This window comes from Ambystoma mexicanum, chromosome 6q (genome assembly GCF_040938575.1).
Source record: "Ambystoma mexicanum isolate Mex_15411 chromosome 6q, UKY_AmexF1_1, whole genome shotgun sequence".
NCBI classification, from domain to species: Eukaryota; Metazoa; Chordata; class Amphibia; order Caudata; family Ambystomatidae; genus Ambystoma; species Ambystoma mexicanum.
Window position 1 is genome coordinate 1,042,939,755 of NC_090937.1, and position 17,283 is coordinate 1,042,957,037.

General features: G+C 45.8%; 1 protein-coding gene across 4 annotated transcripts in view; it reads left to right on the forward strand.

The window, feature by feature from the left end:
- CNOT7 (CCR4-NOT transcription complex subunit 7) overlaps window positions 1–17,283 on the forward strand; it is an 834,016-nt gene that overhangs the window by 183,263 nt on the left and 633,470 nt on the right. The window lies entirely within an intron of this gene.

The window sequence follows — 17,283 nt, forward strand, 5'->3', positions numbered from 1 at the left end:
ATCTCACACTTGATGCTGGAAAAACAGAGGTTCTCTTTTTCCCTTCTAACTCTCTTCTCTCCCCCCCCCCCCCCCCCACCCTCTGTCCTTTTATTTCCTTCCCCCATCCCAGCTTCCAATCTAGTCTAAAGCTCTAAATCTGGGGCTTTATATCGACTCTGACCTATCCTTCGAGTGGATTGTGTCCTCCAACGTATTCCTCATCTTGGATGTATTCCATCCAGCTTTGCTGCTCTTAAGATATTTTTTCGGCAGAGGGCGCCGTGCTTCGATATTGAGTCGATGGTCCCTCAACGGCCTCCGTCGAGGGTGACGCCATCGAGTGTATAAGTAACACGCACGGCGCCCGTTGGCCTCAGTTCCGTTTTTCCGCAATATACGTTGCTTCGGAGATTCGGCGCGCCTCGAGTTCTGTGAAGAATAGTAAATAAATTAATATGCCCTCGTCATCGACGCTGACCACGACCCGAGATCGGGTTTTAAAAAGTGCAAGTCGTGCGGTTCGAGAGAGAGTGTTTGTGGTGCCTCCGAGAAGGCCACGACATGGAGGCCTGTACGAAGTGTCAGGCGATGACGGGGAAGGCCTTGCGAGAAAGGAGAGGAAAACTACAGGTAGGTCGCAAACCTGACCGTAAAGCCTCTAGCGTCCAGTCGGAGTCCCGTGAGGAGAAATCTCCTCGACGCGAAAGGCATCCGTACAGGCCCCGAAGCGATTCCCATCGCTCGTCTTTGAGGAAAAAGTCGAAGAAACAACGCTACGGGTCTCTCTCCCACCTCGTCCTCAGAGTCCCCAAAAAGGATGAAATGCCCCACGAAACATTAGTCTTCCGAAGAGTGGGAAGCATTCAAGGTCAAAATGATGGAGGTGTTTGAGAAAGCGAAGCCTCGGTCCGCGCCTTCTTCGGAAGCCGGCCGGGAGCTTCATTGTGACATGTACAATCGCTAACTAATCATACATTTATTCTGTGTGAGCTAGCAGCGGATCTAGTAGTGGAACAATTACTGTTTCTGTTTGATGTGTAGTAGGTTTGAGGTGCCTACTTGTTCCACTAGTATGCAGCAGCTAGAATGAATTGATTGAAGTGGTTTTCTTCTATTGGGATACGCTCAAGCTCTTCCACAGCCTGGCACACCTCAGCAATACTGTTTTTGGTTTTACGTCTCACATTGTGGAGTTGCATCACAAAACACCTGTAGGAGGCAGGCTGTTGCAGCATCTGCAAGAATAGCAAGCCATTACTTCAGATGTTTGGGCTCTAGAAATAATAGCCCAAGGTTACTGCCTTCCCTTTTTAACGCAACCTCAAAGCAATCCACCAGGGAGACACCCTTTGAAGTTTTCAGACCCGCTCCTACAGCAGGAAGTTCTAACCCTGCTGGAGAAAGGTGCTATAGAACCAGTACCAGAGAGGAACAAGGGATGGTACTCCCCATATTTTTTGATCCCCAAAAAAGACGGAGGACTGAGACCCATCTTGGACTTGAGAAACTTGAACAAGTTCCTCATGAAGGACAATTTCAAGATGGTTACCCTTTCTCAGATCCTTCAGGCCCTTCAACTTCAGGACTGGTTGGTGTCATTGGACCTTCAGGATGCTTATTTACATGTGCCGATTCATCTCAAGCACAGAAAATACCTGAGGTTCCTAGTTGGAGACTCTCACTATCAGTTTCGAGTCCTGCCATTTGGATTGACCTCCGCCCCAAGGGTCTTCACCAAGTTAATGGTAGTGGTGGCAGCGCACCTCAGGAGAGGGGGATTCACGTCTACCCCTACCTGGGCGATTGGTTGATCAGGGCACGTTCTGCCGAATAAGCACTGGATCATCTGAAAGTCACCTGCCACTTCCTCCACAGACAGGGCTTCTCCCTAAATTTGAAGAAGTCGCAAATGACGCCTTCCTAACAGCTTCAGTACATAGGAGCTGTATTAGACACATCCTTGGGAAAGAGCTTGCCTCCCAAGACGAGGGCTCAAGACATTCTTCAGATGGTTTCCAAATTCCAAAATGCCCAAAATCTCCAGGCTTATGACTTAAGGTTGCTCGGCCTCATGGCATCCTGCATCTTCCTGGTGCCAGAGGCACGTTTGAGGATGAGATCCCTTCAATGGGCTCTAAAGACTCAGTGGTCCCAGTTCTCGGGTCAAATGACGGATTTTCTCCAGATTCCGAACAAGTTTCGACAAGCTCTTGTATGGTGGACTTGTACAGAGAACATCCTAAAATGAGGACCTTTTTGGCAACCATGGCCGGAGATCACAGTAATGATGGACGCCTCACTCATGGGTGGGGAGCCCATGCCAACGATCTGACAATCGGCGGTCGTTGGTCTCCATCGGAGTCCAAACTACACATCAACCTTTTGGAGCTGAGAGCAATCAGACTAGCGCTGAAAGCTTTCCTGCCATCTGTCAGGGGAAAGAATGTCCTGATAATGACGGACAACACAGTGGCCATGCATTATCTAAAGAAAAGAGGTGGTGTAGGGTCACTACCTCTGTGCAGAGAGGCAATGCAGCTCTGGTATTGGGCAATTCAGGAGGAATCTCTTTAACGGCAGTTCATCTAGCCGGGGAGAATGACAGCAGATGCTCTGAGCAGGCAGAGCACGGTGTCCCACGAATGGGAACTGGCTCAGGAAGTCATTCAAGAGATCTTCGCCCTTTGGGGAACCCCTCAAGTAGACCTATTTGCGACCGAAATCAAAAGGAAGTGCGAAAGGTATTGCTCATGGCAATTTCCCCCGAGAGGAGCCCTGGGAGACGCGTTTGTGGTGGAGTGGAATGTCCCACTATTGTACGCGTGCCCCCCGATTTCTGTCATTCCTCAGGTCATCAGGAGACAGATGGTTTGGGAATCGCATGATCCTAATTGCCCCAGATTGGGACAGGAGAACGTGGCACTCGGACCTTCTAGACATGTCCATCTGTCCCCCAGTAAGTCTGCCTCAGAGAGAGGACCTTCTCTCACAAATGGAGGGTCAGGTTCTCCATCCAGAGGTCAAAACTCTCAGCCTTAATGCTTGGTATCTGAAAGGCTGAGGTGCAAGGATTGGGACCTTCCAGATGACGTCATGGAGGTGTTGCTTCCGGCAAGAAGGCCAGCAACAAAATCTCTTTGCCGTTGGAGGACGTTTTGCAACTGGTGCAGAGAAAAAGGAATGTTGATCCTTTTCTTTGTTCTATCCCGGAAGTACTGTCCTTCCTCTTGTCCCTAGCGCATAGAGGTCTAAATGTTGGTACCATTAAAGGTCATCTTGCAGCGCTTTCCATCTTTAAGCGCTCATCGGAAGAATGCTCCTATTTCAAAATTCCTTTGGTAGTGCAATTCCTATTCCTAAAGGGACTCACTAATGTGTTTCCTCCTTACCCATTCCAAGTGCCAATTTGGGATCTCAATCCGGTTCTAAAATACTTAGTGTGCTCCTTTTGAGCCTTTGAAAACTTGTCCATTAAGATTACTGACATGGAAAACTGCTTTCCTAGTTGCTTTAACATCTGCAAGAAGAGTGAGCGAATTGCAGGCACTGTCTTCTGGGCCACCCTATACTGTGTTCCATAAGGACAGAGTTGTGTTGAGGGTTAAACCCTTATTTTTACCTAAAGTATCTGATTTTCATTTAAGTCAGAACATTTTTTGCCCGCATTCTATCCTCCACCCCATCCTACTAAGGAGGAGGAAAGGTAACCCAGGTTGGATCCAAAAAGAGCTTTAAGCTTTTACATCTCTAGGCTTTCCAAGCTTAGAGTGGATAACCAACTGTTTATCGGTTACACCAGAAGGAAACTGGGTCAATCGGTGACAAAACAGACAATATCACGCTCTATTGTGCTTTGCATTTCAGAATGCTAGATTAGCACAAAAAGACCCACCAGAAGGTTTAAGGGCTCATTCCACCAGAGGCATCCCCTCTTCGACAGCCCTTCAAAGAGGTGTTCCAATAAGGTCCATTTGTGAAGCAGCAACTTGGTCTTCACTGCACACCTTTTCAAAATTCTATAGTCTGGATGCTTCCCAGTCTAAGGAGCTGAGTTTTTGTAAAGCAGTACTATATTCAGCCATCTAAAGGCATTGAAAAATCCAACCCCTCCAGAGAAATTATCCATACTGCTTTGGGAGTCTATCTAAGAAGAGGAATACATTGGAGGATACAATCCACTCGAAGAACAAGTTCCTTACCAACTTCTCACGTTCTTTCGATTGGATGGTCCTCCTCCAACGTATTCCTCATCGCCCTCCCAGCCTACCCCTCTGTAGATTTTTCCGGGTTATTCCAACTCAACTATCGCAAGGCTGATGCCTGTCTGCCGGCACAATCTAGACAGTACAAAATCAAAGATCAAAAGGGGAAAAACAGAACTGAGGCCAATGGGCACTGCGGGTGCTACTTATACACCCGATGACTTCACCCTCGACGGAGGCCTTCGAGGGACCATCGACTCGACGACATCGGCGCCCTCTGCCGAAAAAATTTCCGAAGAGCAGCAAAGTTGGATGGAATACATCTAAAATGAGGAATACGTTGGAGGAACGTCCAATCGAAAGAACGTTACCAGTTGGTAAATAACTTGTTCTTCTCGCCACATTTCTCTAACATTGCGCACTTGCCACTTTCATTTACACAATATCTGTAAAGCACGCCCATTTCTCACGTTTCAAGTTTCAAAACGGTTTTTTATTTTTCCTGACTCTTCTACTGTTCCTCTGCTATTTTTGGGCTCCCAACTTCTCGTCTTGCCCCTCTAAAATCTGTTTTTAACTCATCTATTTGTCTGCTTTCTTTTCGAGATTCCATCTCATCTTCCTTCACTACTCTTGGCTGGCTATCTTTTCACTCAACTCAAATTGAATTTTTATGCCTAATCTTCAAGTCACTTTAATGAAGTTGCTCTGGACTATCTTTCTCTTTTGGTATCCTTTGATACACCTTCTCGTTCTCTCCGTTCCTCAATTTCTCTTTGTGGCACCTCAGCCCCCTTGTGCTGAATCTCGTTTTTGTACTTTTAGTCTTCTATCCCCCTCTATAAACACCCTCCCTTACTCTTTGTTCGATTTCTGTCTATTTATTTTGTAATCTTTGAAGTCTTTTTCAGCTTGCTTGATTTGTAATTGTTCATGCTTATCCATTTTGTTGTACTGTTCTTTGTACAGTGCCTTTTAATTGATCACCTTACAATCAATTGCTTGCCCTCTTAGTAATTAGTGAAAGTAACCCCTTCTGTTTGGGCCCACAAATTACGACCCAGGCCCCAATGACGGTATTTCAAGCATGTGTGGGGGGGGAACACATTTTTGGTGATTCATTCGAAGAAAAAAAGCGCTTCAGAGGTCCCCCCACAGGTATGGCCTGCGATCAGGGGCGGTAATTTTGCTTCAGCTTGTAACTCAAAGCAACGCCATTCTATACTGTCACAGGTATTGCACACTGCTCACACCTGGGATGCTCTGCTCTGTGACCTTGGTTAGGTAAAAATGCTTTTGTTCACTTGAATTATTGCACAAAGATGGGCTCTGTCCACGGTTGTGTATGTTAACTCTTGACCCGACGGCAAGAGTTAACTGTATATTTTTCACTACTGCAGAGCCTGGCCACTAAAATTGATCTTGCGTTTACCGCTTCGTTGGATGCTTTACACCATGTCTGCACAGTACTGTAATGGGATTTGTTGCCGAGTTGGCTGCGTTCTCGCCAACAGGCTATTGTTACAACCACGTGGTTTGGTGGGCAAGAGTACTGATGAAATCTTCCCATTCCATTGTATAAACCTATAGTACTGTAGCAAGATGTCGGTGAGTTTTGGGCACCCTGGTGTGCGGTGGAGGCTGGAGACGCTCTGCTAGATATTGTTGGCAAGTGGTTGTGGTGATAACTATAAGGCTGAGTGCAATTGACCAGCTTGTCCACTAGTCCTAGACCATCAATACTGTTGTATGATTTTTCCTGACAATACATGAGGTATTTCCTTATGCAGATGCTGTGGGCTACTATTCTCAGCGGGGGCTTCTTGCCTACATGTGGCAATGCTTCGGGTACCAATCTGAGCCACCACAATAATTCTTTCAGCTGATGGTGGAATCCCATCCTTTCAAGCTGTTCTTGCAGTAATAATCAATACTGCTAACAGACTTATCTGATCGTCGCTTGCTTTACAGCTTCTGTTGCTACACATAGTACAGTGTCGAGTGGGTAATGGTTACAATTTATTTGTCTGATTTTTCTTAAAACCTTTCACGCATATAAAGATTAGAAACCAGTAGCCTTCAAAGTGAAAACATGAAATCGTCATTAAATACCATTTTTAAATCGCTACTATAGTGCTCTTACTGTTACAAGCCTGTGAATAAAAGCATTATTAAATGCCTGAAGTATCTCTTGTATGAGATTGCTGTCCTGCTGTTTGTTTTCTATTCTGCCAATTTTGGTGTACTTAAGTTTGTAGTGATATTGTTAATGTGAAGATTTGCCCATAGGGCACCTCCCTTGCTTAAAAAAGCTAAAACGTTGGTCGGCTGCAACAAGCCTTCTCCCCTCCAGCCACCCTAGTTTTAGCTTGGGACACCTTGCCAAAAGCAAAATGCTTCTGGAAACTAGTGTGCGAACTCTTAATTTTTATTTATTGGCTTTTGTAAGGCGCTTACACAGCAAGTAAATTGTTTTAAAGCGCCCACAGGGCAACAGGGAGGGATCATGGAAATGAGAGGCAAATATAACAGTGAAAGAGGCGGCCCTACTAGGCCTTGTGAACATTCAGAGCGTGCTGGTGCTGGAGGTTGGAAGCTGGGAGGATAGCCGCATTGTTGCGGTCACATTGTATGCATGTGGGGCCGAGAGGATATTGGTTTACGTACGGACAATATAGCTGGATCTTTCTGTATACCTAATATTGCTCTGATATAGTGCTTTACAGTAACTGCCATTTTGGAATGTGATCAATGGGGCTGGGATGTATACCTTCATATTTCATTGGGAAGTGGGCATTCTGAACTGCCTAAAAGCATACTGCACAGTAAGCAAGATATATAGTTCTGAGGCTTGTGGATCTGCTTGGAATCAAATGTTTTGCATAGGCTGATAGTGGTTGGCGCAGAGTTTTGATTTTGAAAAGAGATCTCAACAGGGCGGGTTTGTAATACTATCCCTTCTTGGCCGTGTAGTGTACCCATGATACTTCACGTATCGTGGTTCTCATTTATTTTCCGCCATTGGGTTGGTAGCACTTCAGAGTTGGTTGCTTGTGATTGAGCATTTAAAGTTCGCGATTTAATATACAGCTTAGCAATAATTCATACTGCCTTCTTCGCTGAGACCACTCCACTTTATCACTTTCGTCAACAGCTTTGTGACTTTTGAGGGCTCTGGAGCATCGGCGCCCCCCCTCCCCCGCCTAGACAGGCTACTTCAGGCATCGGCCTACACAGTAGGGAGAGTGGGGGGTAGGGGAGCCCTTTGCACATTAAAAGAATGTCTCATTACTTTTGTCCCATAATAATATATAGTCTCACTCTTCACCAGCGTTAACCATGGAGAAAACTCTTTTAAAACTTTGCCCCACATGTAAACACACGTTTCCCTGGAAGGATGCACGTACAAAACGTGTGTAACCATTGTCTTCCAGGAGGCCAAATGTCAAGTTTGTCAGCTCTTCTAACTGAAAACGCTGAAAGATTATCAAAACGCTGTGCGGCCTATGAGATGCAACGTGAGGCATTGACGGAATGACCCAAAATCTGAGTCCTAGCAGGAAAATCCTGGTTTCATTGGTGACGCTGAGACGTGAGATGGGGAAACTGAAGTTTCCCAGATGGCAGTTCCCAGCTCCGAAAGGATAGGCATCACACTCTATTTTATGGAGGCTTCCTCTGGCGATAAGGCCAAAATACAAAATTCCTGCATGGGGTCGGCTTGGCACAGTGCTCTGAAGTCAAGCAAACCGAAGAAGCCTGTTTCACTAAAACACACATTGCCCATTTCAACACATTCGTCGAAGGGCACAAACGTCAGTGGTACAAGTATCCTCGGCAAGCAGCTCTGCAGTACCAAAGACCTCTCTGCTGACACATGCTCACAAATCACACACAGTGTCTGCCTAGTTCCACACCAAAAATAACTGCACATTTGCATAAACCTAAATCGAAACAGACCGTTTTTATGTTAATAGGAACACGGAAGTCTGGGTACACAGGTAGCAGTTCCCCTTTAGTGGATACACTAAAAAGTAACTTGGACACAGTCAGGAGGAAGATGTGGTTTTTTTCCACTGCAAGCCATTCCTAGTGGTTCTTGGACAAAAGATCAATTTGAACGCATATTAGCTGAAATGGCCTCTCATGAATTTATTTAGACAAATCCCTTATAAACCATAACCTATTCAGGAAAAGAGGAGGTTCCAGGTAGAATAGATCACTCATTTTCTTATGAGGAGCACATAATTGAGCGTGATGCAGATCAGTTGGAAGAGGAACCCCATATACTGAGCCAGATTATTATACTGTTCTGTCCCCAGACATGGATGATCCATTATCTTACCCCGAAGATGATCAGATTTTGTATAATCTTCCCTGCCAGCCACCAAAATCGACACCTGTTAGTCTGAGCAGGATACTGATTTTGTTTTTTGATTCTCAACGAGAAAAAGCAAATGGGTTAATATATCCCGGTATTAGTCTATTTAAAATATTAAAACCACCCCTCTCAGCACCAGCTCTCAACAGAGCAGTGAATCCACACATTGAGAAGCTTTTCAAGCCTGCACCTATAAACTTTTTTCTTTTATTTTCTTTTTTTTAAAAAAGTGTTTTATTAAAGAGCATCTGAAGCCAGATTCTTAGTACTACCCGTGAAAGAGTTGGACTCCCTTAGCCAGTGCCCCAGAAAGGATTTTGGCGTGAGTATTTTAATCCTATTTTTTAGAAATGGAGAGTAAAGCCAATTTCAAGAGTAAAAATGTTTCCTCCTTCGCAAGAGTGAAAATGTCTGACAGCTATCCAGTTTGTGCGTAAAATTAACTGTGTTCGAAGACATTAGTGGCAAAACTTGTCAATGCGTACTATCAAGCTTCATCTTCATTATACTTAAAGCTCAGCTAATTACATCATAAATCAAACCCCTTACTCAATCAGAATCACTTCTCTGCCCCTGAGGCCTACTATTGCTGCCTGGAACTACCTGCTTGACAGCAACTCCATGTTTTTGTTCCATCTCGCCTTCCCTTTGCTACTCTGTTCCCCTCTCACTTTCTGATGCTCTGCCTCTCACCCTTAAGTGTTGCTATGCCACATTTTGAGGTGGTTGCTCTGTCACTCTGCTGCCTTCTATTCTTGCGGTTTCCCCTCCTACATTGTGCTGTATCGGTTGATATAACTTTTTTTTCCACTCATGTCATTACTCCTGGCTATGTTTTTTCATGTTTTCGGTTACAGTTGCTACTCCTTCCGATTGTCTTCCTTGCACTGCTGCACTGCTCCTCTTATGTTATTTGCCTGCCTTTTTCTCTAGTCTGGCTTTTCTGTTTCCAGCTCTCCCAATCTGCTGTTAAGAAAAACACAGCTCATTTTACTGTATTTTTCTCTGACTCTATACCTCACTCCTATTGTGTCCTATTATTTACCGGTTTCCCTTTTCACTTTCTTTGTAGCTCTTATGTAGCTCATTGGTCTTTCTTCCTTTTGTTCGACTTCCTGTTTTGGATTGTCTAATACATTCTGTGTTCTCTCGCTGTCTTTTTTTTACACGGCACCAATAAATATTCAAAAAGCTGAAAATGCATTTTCCGTTTACAAATCTAGTGCAGCTTGACCACTGGCTGCACCTTTTCAGATGTGTGCAAACCATCTTTTTGCCATTAGGCGGGCATTCTAGAGTTAGAGGGTTGTCTCACCAGATGCAGTTGTTCGAATGCAGATGTTTTACCAGCACTGTTTGCCATTCCAAGTAGAAGCGCCCTGATGAAATGCCTGTTCTGAGCCATTACAAGTCTAGCAGCCTTCATGGGGTGTTCTACTTCTGAGCCATTACAGGTATAGCATACCTGATGAAAGCTGGGTTCTGAATCACTGAACATTTAGTATTCCTTTATTTAGTATTCCTTTTGATAAGTCGAAAGCTAAGTCCGCTTTGTAACAACTGAATGTTACCTGCATCTTAAACACATACCTCTGATGCAGACTCATTAATTCACCTAGCAACACAATTTGTACTAACAGGTTATCTCTGAAGCAGGGTTATTGACCCACTGAGCTATCTTTCCCAATAGACTGAAAGGAACATAGGGGTAGGTCACTGGCAGTTCTATGTGAGGCTTGCCTGACATAACTGGCTTGTCAAAAGCCCCCATCCTGTTTGCACTAATCCTACATGAGTCAAGAGATTCATGAGGCTTTGAAATGTGCTAGACTTTTGGCAGTGGGCACTCAGTAATGGGACATGGGAGAAGCAGAAGTTTTGAAAAGCGTCAGACCAAGTTGGAGGGATCGATGTAAATGACTATCTTCAGTGTCCACCATTGTGCATCACACCAGCTCAGGAGGATGGTGGGAAGGATATACATGAACATACCAAATTTACTTTACTCTGAAGACAAATCTTGCTTGTAAAACCCATTTTCTGTATTTTTAGTGTGGGGCAGATCCTCCGTCACCCCCCCCACTTTATTAAATACCCCAACCCCCAAATCTATTTTTGGGGGGAAATTCATTTATTTTCATGCAAGGTTTTCTACCTCTCAGTAATGGGATTTGGTATTTTGTAGTGATATCGGTGGGAAGAGCTGAGACTCTGTTCCTGCTCAGAAAATACCAACACATGTTTGTGCTTTGTCATTACAGCAGCTCTGTTGAGAAATTCAGGTACTGTCCCAAAACACAGCAGTCCTGCTAAGAAATGTGGCTATGATGCAATCCCCCATGCTGTAAATAATTGGCATTGTGCCATGACATGCGGATTGCAGCTCTGCTGATTAGACTACTTTGCCTGAAAATATAGTAGTTCTGTTGGGAGGTACTAGTACAATCTGTGCCACTGAAAATATATGCAGCACTGCTTCTGCCTGCATCCATTCAACCTGCTTGCGGGTCTGGTCAGGAAGGGAGTTAAAGTAAAGCCAAGACCACATGCCCAGCTATTCTGTGCTCTCAAAGACAAACTACGTACGTTGCCCTTTCATGCATGCACACGCACGCATTCTTAAAACAAAAAAAAAACACATCATATTGAACAAAAGATTTCCTTCTCACAAATGTCAAACTACTTACTGGGAGGATCTCCTAAAACGTCAAGACATCAAGAACACCAAGCCATTGATTGCAATTGATGTGCTTCTGTGATGAAATGAGATGCCCATGCTGCTGCAACTGCGCTGCCTTTTATTAATGCGGACTAAAACTGAGGACAATGAAGCAAAAATGCAGCCCTAGTTAAGACAGTTCATTTTACGCAATGCTACATTTGTCCTTAAGTAATGTGAAAAGCATGTTCATGATCCAAAATGCTTTGCTAAACTGCCTACATTTTGTAGGTTACAGTGTTAAAGTGAACAAAACCCAATTTCCCTTCTACGTTCAAAGTATTATCATGATAGAATTATTAACAGAGGAGACTGTTGAAATAATAAACAGACCAGGACTCGTCCCTGTTGCTTCTTTCAAGGAATTGTGTGGATTACTAGAGTTGAGTGGATTTGCAAGCTGCTACTAGCCAAGCTGTCGCCAGTGAGCACCATGATTTATTGGGGTGCTGCCATAAATAGCCTGCATAAGCTGTACGCAAGGTAGACATAAAAGAGCCATATTGACATGATTTGTGTTGAAAGGCCTGACACACCTTATCTGGAGGGCTGCCCTTCGCCTCATCCGAGGCACCTCTTGATAATGAGAGCAAACAGATGTATATGTCCTAGGGGAAAAAGGTAGCAACATCAACTTTGTCAAATGGTATTGCCATTAATAAAACATTTAGGGTAAGTTTTAATAGAGCACAATGGTATTATGTGGAGGACCTTGTTAATGGCCTCCATGTGTCCCTTAGGTCCCAAATAGTTGGACTGTAACAGAGGGCAAGCAGATGGCTATCCTCCTCAAGAACACTCTTCATGCTGCAGATACCGCTGGTAGAATGGTTGCAGAGGGCACCATCATTGACGTGTGACTAAAACTTTCTTGGTTTGGACCAAAGACTCAGGCCCCACTGCTAAACATGCTTGTGGCAGACCGTGTCCTATTTGACAAAGCAGTAAACGATGCTCTTGAAACTGCAAAAAAGGAGTATGAGACTCTTAAAACATTAGAAAAAGATTTCTAGTAAGCCTTTTCAACAGCCCTTTCCTTCTCTAATGGCTGTAGTTTTTGTAACAAAAGCTTTCCTAGATCTTCAGGCCAGTTGGACTATACCTTGGACGTGGGCTCCAGCTCATGGTATACCAACCAGGGACAATTGTCCACATCTAAATCTTGATTTCCGGACAGTTTAGAAGGGGCCATAGGGCATCACATGAGACAATTGGGTGTCATCAACATTAAAACGTGTGGAATTCCAAGAAAAAAAACAAGCCTTCACCCACCAAGACACAGATACCGTTAAACCATCAAATGATTCTTCAACTTGAAGTAGGTACTCTATTGTAGAAAGGAGCCATAGAACCCGTTCCACCAACAGTGGTAATCATGAGTATTGTACTGTCTTGTTCCAAAGAAAGACGAAACCAAATGTCCAATTGACCTTAAACCTGCAATCGTATGTCAAACCACAAGTTCTGAAGGACAACATTGCAGGAAACCAACCCATTGCCCAAAAAGGGAGACTTCATGGCAGTACTTGACATGAAAGATGCATACTTTCATAGTTTAATGCTGACACACCCATTTCCAGATCAGTCTTTGTCCCACCCACCAGGGCAGTACAGCACTGAAATGCTAGGCAATTCTCTGAACAAGATTACCATCAGCAACCCCAGATACGTGTTTAGGCCTTGTTTGGCCTCCTCAGTGAGGTGAAGCTGAGCTTTTCTACGGCAGTGTGAGCAAGGGGTCCAGGTTTAGATTACCCTAGTAATCCTGCCTAGTCATTCCTGCATTGGCTTTGGTGCATCAAGCCCCAGTGCAGCCCGCGCTGCCCCTGCCGGCATCCCCGCAGGCAGTTCCACAACAACCCCCTCACCAGCAACCGGCTCTGGTCTCCACACCTCAGCCCACGGTGCCCAGTACTCCTCCACCTGATCTGGATCCTCCGAGCACTTGGGTGGACACAGACGAGGACACGCAATATTCAGCCAAGTCCTTCCACAAATGCCTGGCAGCGCTGGCAGAGTATTTGGGCTTTCCTCAACTTGAGGTCGAACAGCCCGAGGAGGGGGGGGTCTTGGCAGAAGTGCTCACCCTAACCCCCCCTACCAAGACGGGGATCCCGATGCAGAAGGACATTGTTGCCCTGGCCAAAAAGGGGTGACTCAAGATGCACTTGACTCAGCCTGTCAATCAGCGCCAAGTTGATAGATGGAAGGGGGTTGGGGGGGTTATACACTCTTGCTTTCGGTGCACCCTCAACTGCACTCTTCAGTGATGGTTGCGGTGTCACTCTACTCTAAGCCTCAGTCGTCCTCTGCTTCCTCGTCCTCTACACTGCTAGGCAAGGAGTAGTGTCACGACCCTCAGCTCTGATCCCCACTGGCAAGCCCATTGGCCAGGTGGAATCAGGACTCAGATCTCAAATAAGGCCTGGCATCCACGTCTCAGGCCCTCTTGGGGCCAGTCCTGGCACCAAGCTCCTACACAGTGAAAGACATCTGCTCAGGGAACTACTTTATTTAGGCTTTCATCCAACATGGAGGCATCCACATAGCTTGATTCCTAAGAACCAATCTATGCGGTATAGTGTTTTGGGTGTGGTGGCCTAGAGACTACTTTACCTGGACTACTTTGCAGAGGCTATTTAAACCACACCCGAACAAAACACGCTTCCTGTTACTTTGCAGCTAGCAACGTGACGCTCACCGTGTCCAGTTTATTCACGAGCCTGGGAAATCGGAACCTGCAGAAAGACATTAGAACATTGTTGGCAGCAGCATCTTACCTGCGATCTCCATCCTTCACTGCTCGCAGCTCCTGGGTAGCCCTGTTGGATCTGCGCTCCGCCCGGACCAAAGGACCGGAAAAAGGAAGAAAAGACATCATTAAGGTAGGCATTAGAGACATTTCAACCACAAATTGCTTAAAAGACTTACCTGGCTGATCGCCTTTCGGCCGGCACCGCTCCGGGAATCCACACGCGCTGGGAGCACACCGCGACCTATGAAAAGGGGAGAAAACACAGGTCAGCGAAGACAAGACATCGCAGCGCTGCGCAAAGTGCTTACTTACCGCATCATAGCGCTTATTGTGCGCCATCATTTACCGGCGAGGCCCAGCTTGGCCAGTTCGCCACGCGGACGCTCCGCACATCTAAGGGAGATAAAGAGACATTATCAAACAGAGAAAGGCATGCAAGAATAACTCAATAAACAGCAATAAGACCTACCTGAAAGACATTACTTGGGCTGCTGTCAGTGAAGTAACTGGACCGCACACGCCCACAAAAGATAACGCGCCCCTTTCCCAAAAGCAGGACGGAGAGCACGCCAACTTCTACAACAAGGTGAGAAGAGGGCCCAGAGGGGCTGAAGTCATACGGGAGGTCGGGGGAAAACTTACCTTGGTCGGCCAGTCCTAAACAGAGTCCTCCTGTATTTCCAGGCGGAACTTTCACCGAGAACCATACCAGGGAATCACTGAGAATGATACCAGCGACCAACTGGCTGGGTGGCGTCCCCGTGGATACCAGGTGAGTGTAACAAGGAGATGATCTTGGAGGCATATGGGAAAAAGCTGTACGCCGCCTTGCACCTGTGTCAAGCCGATGCCATACTGGCAGCTGTTAACTAAAGGCTCTGGGGAAAATTGCGGACTTCCTCCTGGAACTTCCAGCACACAGCCAAGCTCGCTTCAAGGCGGGATGAGAAGCCAGGCTGGTAACGCAGGACATCATGGAGTCCTCGGTGGCACATGTCGATATCTCTGGCCTGTCCCTCTGCATCACCACAGACATGAGAAGGACGGCCTGGCTCCAGGCTACTAAGTTTAACCCAGGCGTCTAGGAACGCATATTGCACCTTCCATTCGAGAGTAGGGACCTCTTCCACGCCACCACGGATGAAAAATTGGATAAAAAGAACAGTTTGCAAACCACAAAGTCTTTATTCTTACGAAGGCCACACCCAAGTTCTACATTCAGTCACCTCAACGCTCCGACAAGGGGCGGCTGTCTGGAGTTTTCTGGTGGTTCCACGAACAGAGGTCCAGACAACCTGACTGTTCCCTGAGTCAGCACCGGAGGAAACAAAGCTTGGGGAAAGGGCTTTTTCCAATCCCCCTCCTCCACAACAGCCTCAAAAGAAAAGGCATGACACAGCCCTTTGTATCCATGTGTCTCCAGTGGGGGGGCAGGCTTGCCTTCCACGTGCAATTTGGCGCCAAATTTTCGGACCCCTGGATCCTCTCAGTAGTATCCACGAGATACTGCCTGTCGGTCCCTTCCTCTCCCACAGATTTGGACAGCAACTCTGTTGGCGGAGATCCACTCGCTCGTCGAGAGCCAGTCAGTGGAGGTAGTCCCAGCCTCCCAGCGAGGTTTGGGCTTCTCTGCCAGGATTTTTGCCATACAGAAGAACCAAGCTGGCCTGAGAGTTGTTGGACCTTTCCACCCTCAACTTCTCCCTCCCTCTTCAAAAATTCAAGATGGTTACGCCAGCACTCATTATGGAGACACTGAACAAGGGAGACTTGATGTGCTCCCTGGATCTGAAGGACACGTATCATCACGTCCCTATTGGGAAGCCATAACGGTCCTTTCTAAGGTTCAGGTTCATGGGCTGCCATTTCCAATACAAGGTGCTACCCTTTGGCCTTAACTCGGCCCACAAGATATTTACCAGGTTAATGGATGTGGTGGCAGCCCGCCACTTAAAAAAAAAAAAAAAAAATCAATGACATCTGACAAACCATGCAAAAGTGACCAACCACAACACACAACCTAACGAACCTAACACTGAACCACGGCTCAAACTCCAAAGCTTTCCTGAAATATCAGCAGAGGCATTCACAATGCTGGTTAAACGAAGCAAGAAAGCGGGATCCCCCATGGACCCCTGTCCCCCAGACATCTACAAATCAATACTCGTGCAAGGATCGCCAGCAGAACACTACAGAAACCTTCTAAATCTTTCACTATCAACAGGGGCTGTACAGAAGATCTTCAAATCAGCATACATCAAGCCACTCTTAAAAAAACACAAGTGGTGACTTAGACGACCTTTCCAACTACAGGCTGATCTCTAACATCCCCTACCCAGCAAAACTTCTAGAACCCTACGTATATAAACTAACCCAAGAACACGTAGAAAAACACTGCCTGCTGGACCAAGCTAAAATCGGTTTCAGACCAGCGAGAGGAACGGAAACAGCACTACTATCCATCTGGGACGACCTCAAAACTAACGCAGACTCAAACACTACCTCCGCCCTTATTCTGCTCGACCTCTCCGCAGCCTTTGACACAGTTAGCTACGACACCCTGACCAAAAGACTAGAAGACATTGGCATATCAGACACAGCACTATGCTGGACCAAATCATTCCTAGCAGACAGAACAGAAACCGTATGGATAAAACCTTTCAAATCCACTCCACGAGTTAATGACTGTGGAGTGCCACAAGGATCCTCCATCTCCACTATATTTCAACATCTATCAGACTCTGGTCATCAATCTTCAAAAAATACAACATTACATGTTACAACTACGCAGATGACGGATCATCTACAAAATCAGACACTGTTGCCGACCACTCAGCCCTAACCGACTGTCTAAAAGAAGTCTTCAACTGGATGGATGCCAACAACCTGAAAATCAACCCAGGAAAGACAGAAATCATGATCGTATCCAAAGACCATGAGAACGAAACCACCATCCCATGGCCTACGGAAATGGGAAACGCACCAACACCATCGAAGGTAGTAAAAAATCTGGGAGTCCAAATGGACTAAGAGTACGTTAATCACTACGGTGAGTAATTATTAATTACTATACCTACTCTGCGTTAGTGCGTCACTATGCTGTTTAGCCCTGCAATGTGTATTAAAATGGTGTGTATTTTTATGGATAATTAAGTGCTGGTGTTGGAGCATATAGTACTTCAAGACACTTTACCAATTGATTGGTGAGCAGCAGTTGCTGACCTTGTTTCCAAGTCTATTGCAG